Consider the following 5,000-nt stretch of genomic DNA (forward strand, 5'->3'; position numbering starts at 1 on the left):
CAACTCCCCATACATTTGGCTGCAGTTCACCCTCAGCCTGTTCTGTGCAGGTCAAACAATTCGAGCAGGATCAACATTATCAGCAGAGCTTGGCTCTCTGCCCAGCTTCCTATCCACGATATGCCGCAGCCAACAATGGGTGTCGCTATGACACCGAAAACGGTTATCTATTTCCGGCGAAGCTGCAGAGTATCTATTTTAACGTGACGGTTGACAGTGTTTAACATATCATAAGTTAACGCATATAAAAGTAAACGTTTCTATTTTATATGGATTATATATGATGTAGTATATCCATGCTGAGGGCCGAATTGTCAGCATTTCGAAAGAAATCTAAGTTGAAGCATATCTAGTTAGCTACCGAGAACGCACATGTAAACACAATGAACGGAAGTTGAAAACAGTATCGGAACGATACATATTTCCGGGTTAAGGAATAAGGTGGATATAGAACTGTTTTTAGGGTTATTTGGGGTCATTGCAGTTTATTGACAAGATGCTGGATACACACAAGACAAACAAATGAATAAAAGCTATTCAGAAAACAAAAAATAAACAAAACGCCAGATAATTGGCTATTTAGCAGGCCAAGATATGGTCAGTGTTGTTGGACATAATCTCCAATCTGGCAATTGCTGCAAATAATGTCTGGTAATAATCGTGTGTGTGAAGTGTGTGGGTCATACTGAAGTCTCTCTAGCAGTAACCCCTTGCTACCTGCCCATCCTCTCATCACATCCTCTAGTCTCTGACCAATCAGAATGGGCCTGTTTCCCATATACTGTATATGAACTGAGCATAGCATAACTGACAGAGAACTTGAATGGAGATTTCCACTGAGGAAAGCTTTTAGTGTAAGTGAGTGTAAGTGTGTGTGTGTGTGTGTGTGTGTGTGTGTGTGTGTAGGACAATCCAAGGGTTACTCCATGGACAGGAAGCCTGGGCCAATATCTGTTACCTTAGAGCTGCACCATACTGTAGTAGTTCTGGCATCCTCTATATCCATTATGGCCTCTCACCCTTAAAGGCCCTGCACCCTCCACACCCACTTGTATTGCCTGCACTTTGCACCCCTATCAGTCTATAATGTGCACCACACCCAGACAAGTGGCCGTGCTGGACGAATGAGTGTGTCTGGATGCCAGGATTCCTGACACTGTTTAAAACGGGCCTGGGTGTCCTCCCGTCACCTGGTTCTGAAAACCTGTAATTAGGGACTGATTGAAAGGTCACCTCAAACACCTTCTTGTTGACACGTCAAACTCAGACACACACACACACACACACACACACACACCAAGCCTGCAGGAGCGCTATGTCTGGCACCTCTCTGCCATGTGCAGGTTGACGTGTCGTTCCTCTTGGGAACAGAATGTCAGGGAGGCAACAGAATGAGTCATTCATCATGCTGTTTCCTAAAGGAAGAACCAGTCCTTTTAATCATAATCAATCTTTGAGTAGACCATGGATTTCCTATGCTTCATCCAAACATGTTTCAGTGTTAAGTGAAGCATTTCAAGCATAATTTGATTACTGTAAATTAATCTATGTGTTAGTAGACCATGTGGACAGAATTGTTTCCAAACAGTGAACAATAGAAGACCAACATGAATGTTGTTTTTGTTGCTGTCGTTGTTGTTGTCGTCATCGTTGTTTGTGAGGTTCTTGCTTTGGCACAGCTAGTACAGTTCAAAATATCCATGCAAATGTATTTTTTTATTGTACGATTGGTTTACTCAGCAGGTGATGTCATGGTATATTGTTAAATATTCAATTTGATTTATATAGAATTAAATGCATCTGACATAATTACTCATAAATATGTCTAATATGATTTAGGTTGAACACATTGCACGTATACTGTAGCTGTCTAGTCTCAGAGGAGAACCAGAGCCAGCATGCTCATTGCCAAAATAGCAGATATAGGATTCCTGCAGGATTCCCTGGTGTTATTTCAGCAAACAGAATGTGGGAAGAGTGATAATGTGATTAATTTATCTCTCCCAAATAGATTAGCCCATTATATTCCTCTTCAAACATAAACAGTCCACCGCTCAGCTGCCCCCTAGGGAGAGGCGAGAGAGACATGTTTGGTTTCCAAACAGGGTTTTGGAAAAATAAAATGTGAGACATGAGATGCTTGTGGGCATTAGAGAGTTCAAGGTCTCGCTCTCTCTCTCTCTCTCTCTCTTTCTCTCTCTCCCTCTCTCTCTCTCCTGGATCTTCGGAGGCGGTCAATCTCTGAGGTCTTGGGATCTAACTTTTCCCAGAGTGGTGTCCAGGACCTGGGCCTGCCTCTGAGACCTCTCCTCACAAGGGAGTGTGTGTGTGTGTGTGTGTGTGTGTGTGTGTGTGTGTCTGTGTGTGTGGGGAGGGGGTTGGTGTCAGCAGAGATACATCAGCGCTGCTTATACATCACCCTTATCAGTTGAGCAGGAAGAGAGAAAGTGTGTGTGTGTGCGTGTCTCCCCAGTCTCTACAGTCATCTGTCTAAGAGAGAGAGAGAGAGAGAGAGAGAGAGAAAGGGTTGAGAGGTGTGAAGGGTTCGCCCGTCACAACATTGATGGGTGGTCATCCTTCAGACAGGGCCACCTGGATCATTTCACTCTCGGGTCAGAATGAATGGCTCCCCTTTTTTAGGAGACGTGAAAAGATTTCAAGAGTGTGCTCTGAAAGTTTCCACGTCGTGCGCTTAATAGCCTGTATTCGATTTCACTATTTTAACGTTCACCTCACGAGTACTTTTTTTTGGCCTCCGACATTGTAGCCCATTCACTGGGCCTTCATTATTCAAGGTGTTCGTTTTTTTTTTTTTTTTTTTTTCTCCAGCTCTTCCTGAATGTCAGTTAGAATTTGGAAAAAATGTGATGCTTGCCTCGACCTGAAGGACAGCTCTGTTAGCACGGCTCGTGTGTGTGTGTGTGTGTGTGTGTGTCTCTCTCGGGCGGCGCTTCTCTCGGCCCTACCTGCCTGCCTGCCTGGCACTGTTTGGTCTGTGGGCTCGCAGCCCGCTGGAGGTGGAGGCGGGAAACGGGTCTGAGATTTGTGGAGCGGTAGAGGAAGGGGGCCTGATTTCCTCCAGCAAATGGCTGAACACTCTTCTGTTTGTCCTCCCAGCACAAGGGCATGCTTCATGCTAGCTTCCCGTTAGTTAGCCGCAATGAGGATTTAAAAAAAAAAAAAAAAAGTATATATTTTTTAAATGTACACAAACTCTCCCGTGCCCAGCCACTGAGGGAGTTCTTTGTGCTGCCACCTACGAATCTCCTGCTGGCACCTCTCTGAACACACACACACACACACACACACACACACTCACACACTGACAGGGAGTGCTGAGCTATGCCCGGGTGAATGGGTAAACAGTAGGGCATGTGTGTGGACCCTCGGACTACCTGGAGCCCCTGGTCCCTACCTGGGCATCGGCACAGAGAAGCACAGATACTGTGTCAGCCACAGAAGCACACAGTGCTGACCGACTGAGCAAACAGCAGGGCGGAGACCATAAGGCTTAAGCTTGTGTCAGCATTTGATATGAATCTCAAGACATATAAATCCTTATTTCCAAATTCAACGGTAAAAATGTTCCAAATATCTTGTGTTAGGCCAGGGTATCAGTCAGCTACATTTAATCATACATCTTAATCACAAGGTCATGACCACATCACATGAAGCCATGATGTTCTGGGAAACTGGTTCTCTGATAGTTCCTAGAAGCATACTGCTCTGAGACGCTCTCTGACAGTTCCTGATAACCTGTTCTACGAAACTGGTTCTCTGATTGTTCCTAGAAGCACACAGCTCTGTGAAACTGCTTCTCTGATTGTTCCTAGAAGCATACAGCTGTAGGAAACTGTCTCTCTGATAGTTCCTAGAACCATACAGCTTTACGGAATTGGTTCTCTGATAGGAAGTCACATTTTGCCAGTTCTCTGAGCCACTTCTCTGCATTTTATATCCTCCCTGCACTGCCTTAGCCTTAACTTTAGTATTAGCAATAGTGCCAGCAACATACAGGAGTGGATAGACATGCGTGGAGATGTTTGCTAAGCCCGAGACAAGATAGTGGATAGACATTTGCTGAGATGTTTGCTAGGCGGAGACAAAGCAGTGGTAGAGAGATATGTGGAGATGTTTGCTAGGCCTGAGACAAGATGGTGGATAGATATCTGTGGAGATGTTTGCAAAACTGGGATAATTGCCAACTCTATTCCTCTGGGACTCCAGGGAGGCCTCTCTCCTCTTTGCTGCACACAAACACACACATACACACACACACACACACACACACACCCCTTCTGTGGGCCGGAGGGCTCTTTAGCGTAATGAAGGATTACTCTTGACTTGCTAACCGCCCTCTTCAGCTAGAAATGAGCGCTGTGGGGGGGCAGATGGTGGTGGTGGTGGTGGTTCTGGAGGGGGGGGGGGGTTGCTGGGGGTTAATTGCATTAAATAAGCAATTTGAGTATCCACAAATTAAGAGGCCAGCCCACCGTGACTGAGCCATGAATATCACCCAGATTACGAGGCAAAAGGGACGCACAGAGGAGGCCATCTTGTGTTGTTGTTTTTGCCCTGCGGCTGATGAGCTCAGTATAGAATAATGCAGTATGGAGCGGAGAGTCATGTGGAAGGATGAGTCATGCTGTGCGTCCTTTACTACACTCCACTCACCAGGTGACCACTTACCACTGGGCGCCTCTTCGCTAGACCTCTTCTCTCCTCTTCTCTTCTCTTTTCTTCTCTTCTCTTCTCTTCTCCTCTCTTCTCTCCTCGTCTCTTCTCTTCTCTTCTCTCCTCTTTTCTTCTCTTCTTTTCTATCCATCTTCCTGTTAGTTTCTCCTTCTCCATCTTATCATCTCCTCTGATCTGCTTTCACCTGCCTGTGCTCTCTAATGCCATTTGCTTATCTTGCATTTTCTCTTTCTTCTCTTTTCTTTTCCTCTGTTTTCTCTTCAGCTCTCCTCTCTTTTCCTGTCTTCTCTTCTCTTCTCTTCTCT

The 5,000-nt window shown here is 45.4% G+C and overlaps 1 protein-coding gene across 2 annotated transcripts in view; it reads left to right on the forward strand.

Annotated features, from left to right (window-relative positions):
* Nucleotides 1-5,000, forward strand: part of abtb2b (ankyrin repeat and BTB (POZ) domain containing 2b) — a 42,775-nt gene that overhangs the window by 12,424 nt on the left and 25,351 nt on the right. The gene's annotated exons all lie outside the window — the stretch shown is intronic.

The sequence above is a fragment of the Sardina pilchardus genome, chromosome 10 (genome assembly GCF_963854185.1).
Source record: "Sardina pilchardus chromosome 10, fSarPil1.1, whole genome shotgun sequence".
NCBI lineage: Eukaryota > Metazoa > Chordata > Actinopteri > Clupeiformes > Clupeidae > Sardina > Sardina pilchardus.